General features: G+C 29.2%; 1 non-coding gene across 1 annotated transcript; it reads left to right on the plus strand.

The window, feature by feature from the left end:
* Positions 1-1,646: 1,646 nt before the first annotated feature.
* Positions 1,647-1,718, plus strand: Trnap-agg. The gene has a single exon. It is a non-coding gene; the product is annotated as a tRNA-Pro (tRNA).
* The last annotated feature ends 13,878 nt before the right edge of the window (positions 1,719-15,596 follow it).

The following is a 15,596-nucleotide window of genomic DNA, read 5'->3' on the forward strand; positions in this document are numbered from 1 at the left end:
GGTCATTAGTTGTAGTATTATAAATCAAATAGTATTTTTTTCAACCAAATTTTATATATGCTGATTAACGTACATTTTACTATAATTATATAGAATATTCAGTACTTTGAGCCTTGAATACACTTAAGGATTATTTACAAGATCCTGAATAGCAAAAGATCTTCCTTTAAAATATTACTACGTGCTTTATTTTACACATACAATTCATTCAATGACGGCGGATTTGAAAATATGCTGCTCGCAGGCTATCACAATAGTATCATTCCCCCACTTCTATCAGGAAATCGCATCTCCAGGCCTACCATTACGCTAAATTTAGTTACCACCTGATTTGTTTGGTTGTTCGCCGAAACTTGAGTGATTAATATTCAGGTTATCTAGTAAAATCTGCTAAACTTATTAGATATTATTCTTCGATCGATCAGACAATAAAACAAAATATCATATTTAAACTTTCAAAAACTAAACTCAAAACTACTCAAATGGTATATTATATTTTCCAAGTATGAATTTTTTATGCGATTGTTGATTTCAGCTCCATTTAACCTTCCACTTATCGCATGTTTGAAATATGACCTTGTCACGTTCTTGAATCTTTGAATCTGGTGTCCACTTCTGTCTAAAGATATCCAAAGAAGGTCAGCTATGAAGAAGCTCAGACGAAGTCATTTCCACATTAGAGATACCTAGACTACAAAATCAAGAGTAATCTGGATGACGAGATGTTCTCATTCTATGTTCTGGTGCACATATTTTTTGGATCTCTTCAGAACGACATGTGGAGGCCATTCTAGAAATCAAGTCTATGACGGTTCCAGATTTTAATCACATTAAGTGGAAGTTGATGTGGCTCAGAGTGGCACCTATTACACTTATATGTATGTAATTTTAATTTTCCTCTGGCTTAAAAATTTAGCTGTATATGTCAGACTATTAAGTTTTATATATAAAGAAATATATATATATATATATATATATATATTTTCTTTATTTACAATACATCTTTCGATAGTATAATCACTATTATATCAAACTATAATAAAGCAAACTCACAGTAAAAATACAGTAATATCTTTCAATTGGCAAAGTAGAAATATATTACAACTTGCGAAATTAAAACACTTAAATCGAAGTTTCGTGCACCATAATGTGTTTGATTCCTATTATAGCTTTCATTGATGGCCATGAATATAAAACGATATATATCGTTACTGAGCATGATTAAGATTTTGTTAGTAACTGTCTATAATTACTTATTACTGCACACTTTATTTATCAGAAATTTTGTTCCACTAGGATCGCTGCTGGGTCCTCTTCTCTTCTTGAGTTATGTTTAACTATATTTAATAGAAAATCTTATGTTTTCTGACGATATTACTCTTGTTACCAGGCTTCGTGAGTTTGAAGCCATAAAACCAAATGACAACACAACATTTCTCAGAAATTCGCTTTAAATTAAATCCAGGTAAAACCAAAAGCGTTTGATATAGAATTGTCAAAAAAACACACAAAACATTCTTGGGCTCCTAGTGACACCGAGGTACTTGTAGCATAATGAGCGTAGTCATTCTTGGTTCTGCAGATATTTGTCAGGAGAGAAAGTTGCCCACTATACTTGTCTGTTATATAGTCTGTAATCCTAACGTGGCTCGGTGGTCTAGGGGTATGATTCTCGCTTAGGGTGCGAGAGGTCCCGGGTTCAAATCCCGGCCGAGCCCAATAGTTTTTTATTTTTAGGTATTAAATACTCAAATTATACATAATTAAAGATTAGTGATATATTTATGTTATCATAGCAAACTTGTTACATAAATATAGGTTTTAATTGCCTTATACTGTCTCAATTAACTTTATTAGAAAATTATTGACAGAATACAATAATGTTATTTGTTCTATCAAGCCTTTGATGGTTTTAAATAACAATATTCTGTACTGGATCATCTGGCTGCCGATTAATGTTTATATTTTGACTAGATATATATTGAAATCGTGTATTAAACAATTAGTTCAAAAATGTTTCACTTATATATATTACAAGATATACATATATACTTAACTTATGACTTACACGATAAAGTAACATAAATAATAGAGAAAAATACTCACCTTAGTTTAAAATGAATTGAGAAGAAAATCGATACATAATGTTTTCTGGTTTCTCAACTGGGGTAACAAGAACTATGAAATAAAAGTTTTAAAAATGATTTAACGGCACTAACCGGTCGCATTTAGAAAATTTTTACTTCGCCTTGCACCTATATAGAAACATTTCACCAATGTACGCCAACGTTTACTAATACATGTTTTATCTATAGAAGCCTAGTGATAGGAGTTAATTTAACCCTGATACTAATGAGTGTAATATACTCGCTAATAAGTCGTTCGTGAAACTATTCCATTAAATAAAGCGTTTCAATAGGGTTGTTGGGTTTTGTTAAAACATAAATCTTACACTTAAAATTATATAAAGATCATTTAAACTATTTTATGTTATGTGCTACGTCTCATGGATTGATGTCATAACCGACATTGAGCAATTATTCACTTACAAATCTAAATTTTAGTGACCAAATCTATGTTTAAAGCTGTTTTGGAAACCTATGAGTAGAAAAATTTAAGCTTCAAATATCTTAGGAAAACATTAATTGTAGTTACAACAATAAAAACTCGTAAACGTAAAATTTAATATTAGTATATACTAATTCACATTCCATTTCGCATCTCGACATTCAACCCAGAAAAAAATCTTTTCTTCCTATTGTGCTGAAAGGGATATATTTAGGCAGTGTCTAGCCCAAGATAAACTGTACATACACTGCAGTATTCAGAGTCCAATGCTCTTGGATAAATAAAAAAATAAGTTTACAATGCGTCACTAATTAAGGGGGTTTCTGGAAGAAGAGCCCGCAGGCGTTCGTGCTTATTTTTAAAATTGTAAGAAAAATCTGCAATGTTGTTATGAATACATACAGCAATGTTTTTAGGATATCTTTAGTCTGTAGGCTGAGAGTGACGTTGGTAAACCTTTGCACTCCGGGGATTGCTACTCTATAAATTATCAATTAAAAATGATCATGGAGAATAAGCTAATTATGATATAAGATTAGCTCTTTCCTCGTTTTTTGTTAAAAGAATTGTTCTGAAAACAGAACGTACACTATTATTTTGTTCGTTGTCAAGTACATCAACCCAGGTAGTATACTGTGTTCCGAGAACTATATCCTTATGAAGAATTTACCATTCAAGTATGTAACTTCCATGAACAGAGATTCATTTTCTAAATCTTCAATCAGATCCTCTAGTTCCTGTTTCAAAAGGAAAGGATTAAGAATTAAGGAGACTTCTTTAGCTCTGGCTCCAAGTCGACAGTGATTGAATTTTTTTTTACCCAAATGAAACATACTACTACTGTTTAACCTAATTTAATTTTTACTTTAACTATGTATACCTGTATAACTTTTCAACTAATATTGTAGTTATTTGGAAAAATATCACACTACATTGAATGTTTTATTAATATTTTCATAATAAATAAAGTTAATTGTTGAATATTGTTGAATATGTTTTCCGTCATATTAATAATTACATTAAAAATGTTTGAAAAGATCTATTCTTCATAATAATACAATAATCTTCCGGTAAAATGTCTGTACGATAAATTTTTTCATTTAATATTCTTAAAGTACAAAAACAGCTTATAGGTCTCACTTACGTAAACCCACTCACTTGAACAATATCTGAAGTAGAAAGGTTTATTATATATCTAACTGGAAGTATCAGATGAATCCAGAGAAAAATAGCAACAGGACTGCTGAGCTAGCTTCGGGAAGCTTAAGAGATCAAGAGATTTGGAGAAGGCTCTTCCATATTCAGCAAGGATTTTTGTCTCGGATATAGGCCATGTCATTAGCTACATTTCTGAACAGTGCAGAGGATATATTGAAATATAAAAATGACATTTTCAATATTAATAATAAAGAAAATATGACTTTCTCATTATATATACATTTATATTTTTGAAAAAAATTGTATTAAGATCTTAGGACCATGTTATTAAACGGTAATAATATTTAATACGGTACTGCTAAAATCTACGAGATAAAATTAGTTCTTATTTTAAAATAATAAAAGATTGTATTATAAATAAGAAAAAAAGTAATAAACATACGCACAGGTTATGTTTTTACAAAGGTGAAATATATTATAATAAGGACCTACATAATAATTAATATGCAGTGGCATTCAGGTTGCCCGCACTGATAATGACTAATAAAAAGCATCCATCGAGTTTGTGTCTAGTCTACCAAAGAACGGAACAATATTCTACAGAATCTTATCACAATGATCATATAGCCTGTTATAAACTATTTTGCATAGATGTTTATCAGAGGAAGATGTTAAGTCTAGGACTGGCTAATCAGTTGCAAGTCCATTGTCACAGTAGCGATAAGACGGTTTTCTCATATATTTACTGAGATAACACCGTACAATAGTTTATTACCAATATAGATTAATTTAAGAAAATACTTTTGGGCTAAACGGTTGTATAGAAAAACATTTTGATCAGGAGGAAATAATGAAATGCATTTATCTCTATAACAAATTTCTGATCAACCAGATCTGAGCAATCGTGGATCTGACACAATACATAGCTAAATTAGTTAATACATTAATCCTAGATACCCTATAGGTGGATTACATACTTCCTCTAAAGCAACACTGAAATAATTATTTAGTGCACTTAAGATTAACATGTTATATTACAACTATTCAGGAAACGTTGGTGAAGTATTATGTTTAACTCAATAGGAAAACTGTGTTTTTTAATATGTATAAATGACTCATAAAATTATTTTTCCCTTATTGCACAATTTAAAACCGATACTGTTAATGTTAAAGATAAAAGATTATGTTACTGCGCTATAGCAACAGTAAAGAAAATATGATATAGACATAGTTTCTCTCAATGCAGTTAGTGCCCTTTGTTTGGAAAACCCGCTCCACCGTTCTGCCATCGTAAATATTTCCTTTGAATACGAAGACATCAAAGAAGCGGATGTTTTGTACATAAAATGCTATAACACATTTTATTCTAGGTGGTTAAGTGTCATTTAGCGTGTAAAGTGTTTTATCAATAAAATATATTATTTTAATCAGTTTCTACATTGGTTAGCGTTAGCGATGCCTATCTCTCAACTAGCTAGAAGGAATTTTATTTCTATCTATTTATTTGTCATTGCGATATATAACATACTACACATGGTGATTTGCATGAAGGTTAATTTATACCTGTCTCTCTGTCTGTTATAAACGAATAACAATTGGATATTTCGTATTAAGATGCATTTATATGTAAGCAAAAAAGAGATAAATTATTTTGCATAACGCTTTATGAATTTCGCTGAAAATAGCAGACGCTTTACATTGCTTTAAGGGTAATAACGATAGGTACCAGAACATCGTAGAATAAGTTTCTAAACTAAATGAATACGGTTATATTTAATATTAACCGTATTAACATGCGACATAGTAACGTATATAGCTTTTCAATATTTTTATAATATATAAAAACCTCACATTTATAGTATTAATTATTTTTAGAATTAGATTTAGAATCACAATTTGTAGTAATTGTAAAATCAATGTACGTTATATTATTTTGTGGATGTCTTCTAATAATTGAAGGGCTAAGTGGAAGAAGGAGGTATGTAACATTTTTTCAAGATTTGACTTTTCATCATGGATGAAGGTGTTATGTGTTATACTAACATACGGCACTGACACTAGCGCTCCTAGACGCCTTGCAAAGGAAATAAACACTTGATGAAGGAGGTATGTTACACACTGAACTCTGAAGTATAATGGAAGAAGAATTTATGTTACAAAATTAATCCAAGCCTTGGAGGAAGAAAGAGGTATGAAACAATTTTTGTTCACATACCTCCTTATTCCAGTGTAGTACCTCTATGTCTTGGAACATAGCTCCTTCATCCATTAAAAACCTGATGAAATATTACCAAGGAAGAAAGAGGTATGAAACACTCATATGCACATACCTCCATCTTCCATTACAATGTTGAACAAGTCTGTAACATACCTCCTTCATGCACTAAAACAGCTGATCGTAATTTTGTGCCCAGATGAAAGAATCTTTGGTTTATTCGTAATGTAAGCTCCATTATATCATTTGTTTATGATTAATACAAGGTGACTGCCGGGAACCGGACGTATTTTAAATGAATAGTACAACCTTATTTTATATAGTAAAATTATTTAATTGTGGAATATATATTGGTCAAAACATACCATTTCAAAAAACATATGTTTTATGGAACCTTTTACCCTAGTTTGGGTTTATTTCTTAAAGATGATATCATGCATGTGATGGCCGTTATCCTGGATACAGGTTTCCAACCTCTGGAGAAAATCATTACGCACTCTCATCAACATGTCTTGTCCAATCAAATTCACCTCTTCGGTGATTGCATCTTTTAGCTGCAATAATGTTCGTGGTTTGTGAACATAGACACGAGCTTTCAAATACCCCCATAAGAAATAGTCACAGGGCGACAAATCTGGTGACCTCGGCGGCCACGGCACGTCGCCAAAACGTGAAATCAACTTGCCAGGGAACATCTTCTTCACAACTCGCATCGATGCAGCGGCAGTATGCGCTGTAGCCCCATCTTGTTGGAAGTAAACATTTTTCACGTGTATTCCTCGCCTCCGAAGTTGTAGCTTGAGATATGTTTCCAACATGTGAACATAGCGTGCAGAATTCACTGTCACTGTGACTCCATTTTCCTCAAAAAAATACGGACCAATTATCCCAAAGTGGCCTACAGCACACCAAACCGTTACTTTTGGAGAGTGGAGTGGTTTTTCATGAAAGTTACATGGATTTTCAGGAGCCCAATATCGTAAGTTTTGTTTGTTCACTGAACCGTTTAAGTGGAAGTGAGCTTCGTCGCTCATTAACATCATTACATCAGGATTATCAGTAAACAACACCTGCATACGTACTGCGAAATCTTCTCTTTGTCCATAGTCCCTCTCTTTCAGTTGCTGTACCACCTGTATTTTATAGGGATGAAATTTCAAATCTGATTTTAAAATTATTCTGACAGAATCGCGCTTCATGCGTAGCTCTTGTGCGTGTCTTCGTGCAGAGCGACCCGGGCTCCTCATGAAAGCAGTTCTCACTCTAGCGATGTTGTCTGGTGTTCTCACTGTTCTTGCTGGACCGGGTGGCTTTTTCTTTGATACTGTTCCTGTTGTTCTGAGCTTGTGCACCCATCTTAGCAATGTATTCCGGCTTGGAACCGTGTCATTTCGCGCAATATTAAAGTGGCGTCGGAAGATACGCTGTGTTTTGATAAATTGAAGATTCGCCATTTTTAATAAATGTGTCATATGCAAAAACACGATGCTGAACTGACCACTGATCCATCGTGACTAAAATGGTAAAGCTCACTCAAAACAATGACATAACCTCAATCTCCCTAGAACGTGTAACAACGATGTAACAGCTGTTGCAAATTCGTCCGGTTCCCGGCAGTCACCCTGTATAATAGTGCTATGACTTCTAGATGGAGAGAGTTAGTGAATTTAGCCCTAGGGCCTAAAACTGTAATTAAAAATGAGACTGCAAGTAATCAAACATTGTTCTTGTTCAGGTCAAAATAAGAATTTCCTCTTAATTTGTCTTTACCGATATCTAGTACCCAAGTGTCATTTTAAAACAATGGACCACAAATTCCCAGAGGTAGGTCATACATACCTAGATTCTGACAGAGGTTTCGGCCGTATTGAGACAAATTTAAGAAAACATCAGAACATATACTCTCCTGAGGAGTACAAGGAAATTATTGTAAAATCCAGTAGGAAGAATAAAGTCATTGACATGACATATCATTTTAGAGATACTAATACCTTGATGACGAATATGAAACTATACAACAAAAAAAAGATATGGGGAACAGCCAAGTACATTTCAGAGACCATATAAAATGGCTCCATGTTGATGAGTACGGCTATTACCAGTTCAAGACTTGTTTTGATGAATTTACTCCATTCAGAAAAGTAAACATTTTTCATTCCTTGAAAAGTGTGCCTAAACTGGAAGAAGAAGTCTCTATTCGTAGGCTGCAAAGAAAAACAAGCTCGATCAAGGAAGCCAAACTTGAAAACCTGAGGGAGCAGCTCCAATTTATCTCTGAGCATCACCGGTGGTGGTACATGCAAATTCTAAATGAATTGCAATAAAACTCTTAAGAACAAAGATTTTGTACACAAATTTGTAATTTTTAATAATTTTGTTATGAAATTTATCAGTAGTTTCAATTTTAATACCTCTAACATCATTTGAAAATATCTAAGAATAATTCCATTGTTAATGAAAGAACGAGGTATGTACAAAAAAAATTATTTTTTAAATACTAAATATAGTCAGATTAACACAGTTTTAATAAAAAAGACCCAAAATACCCATAGTAGTATACTTACATCAAAGTAAATGGAATAATATCATACAAAAAAAAGTAGTAAGGTAAAATCTTTGAGAGCTCATATCTTCTAAACTTGTTTTTGTTACATACCTCCTTCATCAACTTAGCCCTTCAATTATATTTAGGGACTACTTAGTATTTATTTTATATCTGGTACGTGTAATCTTCGATAGTGGTTATACGAGTATTTTGTAAAGGAGGTGTTTGTAGGAAACCCAGCTGTTTTCATATAAATACTAAACATTGTCTACTATTGTACGATTTAATTCTGACTACAGCAATTAACTATTGCATTCTAACCATGTATTTGTCTTAGTACCATTACGATGTGATTTAAGTGAAAGAAACCCATTGACTAAATTTAATATAAAGATAATTAAAAGAGCGTAATTAGTGTTTGAACTGTAACGTCTGTAATACACACAATCTGTAAGTTAAACGGTTTTTGTACATATGGAAGATATCTAGTACTCATTACACTAAGTATGAAGTAAATTCCGCCACTTTATCAAAGTAATATGGTTGACATCGTCCGGGAGCGTTAAAGAAGCAATTTACTTTGCAGCAGACGCCGCTGCTCTAAGCACTGTTCCCCTCACGTAACGTTCGCGTCATTTTCATGAAAGCAGCTCTGAAACTGTTTAAACCCTGTTTCATTCCCTTACAGCAGGATTAGTTTTTATACATAAAATCTATCCTTTGATTTGATCCGCAAATGTTATTAAAATAATAATAAAGGATAGTTTGTTTGAAATATTTTCAAGTTATAAAATAACCGTTTAATGCCGTATGGAATGATATGTATTTGATAACGCAACTTGTATTTTGTATAGAAAATGAATAATAAAATATGGTTTCCTTCATTTTTCCGTTTTGGGATTTTTCTTCCTAGAACATTACAAAGAAGTCTTCTAACTTTATAATCTAAATAAAGTGTTACTGTTAACCAAAATCCAAAAGAAGTTTTTACGAAAAAAAAGGGAATAATATCCAAAAAAAGTTAATAAAACTTTTAAAATAAATTAAAATGTTTTTTAAATTACAAATCTACACTTAAGCCCCAAAAAAAAAATTAGGAAAATATAAAATTTTACTGAAAAAACGTTGTATAGTTTTGAAAAATTTTTAAAATTTATTTTTAAAACTTTTATTTTACGAATCATTTATAAAAACTGCTACAAGTTTTTCTTAGTCCTGTTGAAGTAAAACTTTCTTTTAAAGATTTGGCCCCGATTGGGGGGAAAAGGGACTCCAAACTCTCCCAAAATTGGGTTTTTTCAAGGAAGTAAGACCCCTCCCAAGAAAGAAAGCCTTTCTTGAATAGTTAAACCCCGGACTAAAAACAATTTTACTCCAGCAAAAACCCGTTTTAAGCTTTCCCCTTTTACTATTTTTTTTCTGATTTGTCGAAATTTTAATTTTAGTACACAAATTTTTAAATTAAAAAATTTTTGCCCAAGTTATTTATAAAAATATTTTGGTAAATAAAAATAATCAATTATAAATAAACCAAAAATTTAAAATTATTATATATATAATCCTTCATTGGGGTTTTTTAAAATTAAAAGAAAAATTTTTGTCACATTTTGTTAAAAATTTCCTAAAGTTTGTATACCTAATCTCCATTTTGTTTTTAAAAATATAAGACTCAAAATTTAACAATTAGGAAATTTTGGGTTTGGTGCTTATTTTTTGTGGTCAGATGATATTAAAACTCCTCAGTATGAAATTTTTTTTTTAAAAAACCCCCATTTTTTGATTTTTTCCTTTTAATTTCCCCCCTTGGGGTTCAATTATAAATAAAAAATAACTAACTCTGAAACCTTCCCTTGTGTTTGTGTCATGTTGTTTTACATTTATAAATTTTTAAATTCCCTTTTAAAAAATTAAAATTTTTAAACCAAATTAACATTTGGGGATATTTTCTTCCCCTTTTTATTTTTTCCCCTTTTATTCAGTTAAAAAGTGTAAATTTTTGGGGTTTTAAATGTTTTTTAAATTTTAAAAATACCCAAAATTTAAGCAAATTTTAAATTTTTTTTTATAATTAACATTTCAAAAAAAAAAATTACTTTTTTAAAAAGCAATAAAATTTTAAACATAAAAAACTATAAAAAATACAAAAAAAGTTTTAAGAAAACGTTAAAAAACATTTTACCTATAAATTAACTTTGTCGTTTATAAACTTTTTTGAGGATTTGGTTTGCAAAAGAAAACCTTGAATTTATTTAAAAATGACTAAATATTTGGGTCTTTGTAAACTTTTTAACTTGGGTTTTTTATTATATGAATAAATTTAAACACTATTTGAAAAATTTAAAGAAAATAAACCAAGTTCAGCTTTTTTATAAAATGCATTCTATTTTCCCTTTGCAATTTTGATAACTGACTTCTAGTTTTACAATATTATAACAAAATTGCGGTTTGGTCAAACAGTTTTTTTAATATGGTTAAAAACTTTTGTTAAATTAGTTACTAACGACAGAATTTGCGGGTACCCTTTTAACACCATAATATATTCTTTGCCCTTTAAAAATCTGGTGCCCCGGGCTTTAGTTTAAGCACGATGAAAAACCAACTTGTGAATTTTATTTCTTTTCTTTTCCTTTAAATAACAAAAACCGTTTTGTATCTTGCTCCTACCGGGACCTATTTTTTTTAATGTTAAAAAACCCCTTTTACCAAATTAAATTTGTTATAAAATCCTTTTTTTTTTAATGATAGAAAAATTCGATATAAAAACTGGGAAGTTTCAGTACGGGGAATTTTTATATAGGATATTTTTCCCCAAAAAGCCCCACGGGTTTATTTTTAAATTTTAGTTTTTATTTTTTTAAATAAATTTAAATTTAATAAAAAATTTTTTTGAATTTTCATTACACTTGTGATTTATTTTTAATTTAATTTTAATTTGAAAAAAAATTATTAGGGCGGACCATCAAATTTTTTTTAATTTAAATATATCTAGCGAAAGGAAAAACTAATATAAAAAGAATAGAATCAACCCCAGTCTAAAAATAGCAACGTCCACTTATTCTAAATGGTTTCCGCAAGGATAAATGATGGGTCCTCTTTTTTTTTGGTTAGGGAAAAATATTCTAATTAAAACCTTTCTTATATTTTTGAGACCACTCATAACCATGTTTAAAACCCTGTTTAAAAACCTTTACAAGAGTTTTTAAAATTTAGCCCCGGTAAAAATCAAAACTTTTTAATTTAAAAATATAAGAAAATAAAAAAAATTTTTTTTTTGGGCTCCCCTGGTCAAATTTGGGGATAAAAAATTTTTAAAAAATCAAAAATAACCGCTTTTTAGTTTTTTTTTTTTTTATTGATTTCTTTTAATTGCGTTATAAAAGTGCTCCAAATTTGTAAGAAGGTTGCCATATATTTTTCCTTTAGAAGTTTGCGCCTGGTGGGTGGTCTAGGGGTAAAATTCCGTTGGGGGGCGAGGGGTCCCGGTTCCCCCCAGCCTAACTTTTTTATTATTACTTTTAAAAACTAAAATTATACAAAGAAGAGAGTTGATATATTTTTTTATTGTGTATTATGCCATATTTTGAAAAATTTATTTTAAGGGGACAGGTCGAATAAAAATTAAAAAAATGAAAAATTTTTTTTCATTTTTTAATATTTTAAATTAATTTTAAAAATAAAATATTAATTTAAAATAAATTATAAATTAAAAAAAAAAATTTTTTAAAAACAAAAGTTTTTCACCCTTAGTTTTTTGTTTTAAATTAGGGGCACCAAAATATTTAAAACATTGGTTTATTATAATTGGGGTTATGGTTTTGCCTTTTTTAAGGGGAAGACCGGGGAATCAGTACGAAAAAATATTTTTTTTTTTTTTGTATTTGGGGTTTTTTATTTGTTTGTGTCATAATTGGTTTACTAAAATTTGCCTTTTTCATGTATGGGTTTTAATTTATTTTTTTAAAATTTTTACAACTTCCCCTTTAAAACCCCCAAAAAGAAAAGGTTAGTTTAAAAAAATAAATTAAACGTGAGTTAAGGAAAAAAGTGAAGTTGGCCTTTAATTTTAAACCAAAAAACAATTTTAAAACCCAGTTAATAATGAAATTTTTCCCAATTAAAAAAACGTTTTAAAAATACAAAATTTTAAATGAAAAAAATTTTCAAATTTTTAAAAGGGAACTAAGGTAGTTTATTTTGGGATCTTGTTTATTTAGTGAGAATTAAAAAAAATTTTAAAAATGTAAATTTGCGTGGAAACTAAAAAAACTTTTTTTACATAAGAAAAATTTTGGGGCTGGAATATAAAAATAAAATGTTTGTTTTTTTTGGAATCCTAATTTTTCCAAAACTCTAAAAAAAAAAAATGGTAGGGTAAACTAAAAATTTTTAGGGCAGAAAGTTTTGGAAAATGTCAAGTAAAATTTGTGTTCTTTTTAACTTATTTCCCCCCCAAAAAGGGACCTTTAGTAAATAATATATTACTTTTTTTTTTCTATAAAGATAACAGGTTTTTTTTAGAACTGTTCTTAAATTTAAAAACCAAAAAGGATTTGAAATTTTTTAAGGGGGTTTAAAGGGAAAAAAGTACAAAAGGGGTTTTCAGCGAAATTTAAATTACGGCAATTTGGTGTTTCCTTGGCCCAAATTGTAAATCCATTACTTTAAAATAAAAAAAAATATACCTATAAATTATTTTTAAAAACTACGAATTTTAAGGGGCCATAAATTTTAGAATTTTACCCCCGAAAAACCAAAAATAAATGTCGAAGTACATACTTAAGGGGGGAAACGAAATTTTTAAAAAGGGGTTCGAAAAGCATATGGGGGTGGGAAAAAAAAACGGGAATCTAATTATTCAAAAAAATGGGGACAACTGGGGAATTTGAAAAACGGTTAAAAACAAAAAAAAGAAAATAAAAAATGGGGGAAAATAGGCTAAACAAAAATGAAAAAGACAAGCACAAAAATTTTTGGGGGCCTGCTTTAAAAAGGGTGGGATCAAATTTAAAAATGGTTAAAAATGTGTGGGCCCCTTTTTTTTCCCACAAAATTCGAATGATGAACCCCAACGGCCTATGTAAAAGGGGGCCGGAGTCGTGGTGCGGTTTAAAAAGCCAAAGCCCAAAATAATTTTTGAAAATTTTACCAAATTTTCCAAGAATTAGGAAAGATAAAAAATTTATGGGAATTTTAGCCAATGGGATTTTAAAAAACCCGCCAAAAATAAAAAAAAAACGAAAGTTTAACAATTTTTGTCTAATGCCTAAAAATTTTTTTAAAAAAAAATTAAAACGGCATATTGAGCAGTTTTTAACTTTTAATCATGGATTAAAAGGCTTGGTGTTTATACAACTGGAATCAAATGACGAGAATCTTTTGGGGCTTGGAAATTTTTGATAAATACATTGAAAAAGTGAAAAAATTGTTTTTAAGGACATACCAAGAGGCAAGGTTGTTAAAAAAAAAATTTTTATTAAAGAGGAAAATGAAGACCCAATTACCCTAGAAAAATACGGAGCTTTGGGATTTTAAGCACAAAATGTTGTTTAGCGTCATTTTTGCTTTACCAATTTGGAAAACTTGGTTTTTTTTTTTCTATAAAGGGTACATTAAAAAAAACTTAAATGCTAGGAAATGAAATTTGGGACAAAATAGAAAGTGGGCAATTTCCAAATGGTGTTGATCTTTTTCATTCTAAAAAAAAAAAAAATGGAAAAAAAAATTTTTTTGGTAAAAAAAAATTTTTTTTTTTCAAAATATTTAAAATTTAAAAAAATTTTTTCGAAAAAAAATTTTACATTAACGAAAGTCCCGGGGCCCTTAAACCTGTCTGTAAAGATTGAGAAAGGCCCAAAAATTCTTTTTTTTTTAAAAAACTCAACGGAAATTTTTTTAAAAGAAAATTTTCCTATTTCTTTTTTTATATTCTCCGAAATTTTTTTTTCAAAAAAATTAATTATAAAACCCAAAAATTTTTTATTTTTTTTTTAAAAGGGTAAAAAACTAGAAAAAAATAAAAAAAAAATTTTTTTTAGTTTGACGAAAACATAAGAAAAAATAAAGAAACTTGGAAATGCTAATTTTTTTTAAGAAAAAATCCAAAATTGGGGAAAAGAACAAAAAAAAAATTAAAATTTTATTTACCAAAAAATTTTTTGGGAAAAATGCAAAATTTGGTTACTAAAAAATTAAAAGTTATAAAATGAAAATTTTTTTCACTTTTCCATTATCGTATCTTGTTTTTTGGAATAAAAAAAATTTTTTTCACTTATAAACACAAAAAATAAAAGTAACTATTTACATAATTTCAAAAAAAATCAAAAAAAAAAACTCAGAGAAGTTAAAACCTTGTTTGTCCCCCTTTTGTTTAACAAACAAAAAAAGGATTTTTTTCTTTTTCCCTTTCCCCCTTTGGGCCTTTTTTAACACTAAAACACAAAGTTTTTTTGGGCTTTTTTTTATTTTTTTTTAAAAAAAAAAAAGAAAAATTTAAAAAGAAATTAAAAAAAAATTAAATTAAAAAAGAAATTGGGAAATATTTTTTATTGTGATTCCAAAAAAATGATATTTTTTTTTAATTCAAATTTTTTTAAAAATTTTTTTTTTTAAAAATTAAAATGGGAGCTGGAATCATGCATAAACCCGACTCCTAAAAAAGGGAATTTATAAAAAAAATAAAAATTTTTTTAATTCCTAAAATTAAAGTTTTTTTACTAAATTGCAAGAGATTTTTTAAAAGGAGTACCTTTGCCTAAAAAAATTTAAGGGTTTAACTTATTATTTTTGACAATCATGACCAAATTTGAAAATTAAAACATGCGCGGATAGGAACGCCCGCCCCCCTTAATGAAATAGGTTTTTTTGAAAAAATTTAATCAAAATTTAAAAGGTTTTTAAGTAAAATTGAAAAAGGAATTGGAAAACATCAAAAAAAATATATCAAAGGGTTTTCTCTAAATACTTAAAGCAATTTTCGAAATAGGGGCCTTTTTAATTTATTATCTTTTCTTTTAAAATTTCCTTTTACGTAAACCAAACGGGCGTTTTTATTAAAAAAATGTATTTAAAATTTAAATTTATTAAAGGATTTTGGTCCAATTTTAGTTTTGA

This window comes from Homalodisca vitripennis, unplaced genomic scaffold, assembly GCF_021130785.1.
Source record: "Homalodisca vitripennis isolate AUS2020 unplaced genomic scaffold, UT_GWSS_2.1 ScUCBcl_9599;HRSCAF=18138, whole genome shotgun sequence".
Lineage (NCBI taxonomy): Eukaryota > Metazoa > Arthropoda > Insecta > Hemiptera > Cicadellidae > Homalodisca > Homalodisca vitripennis.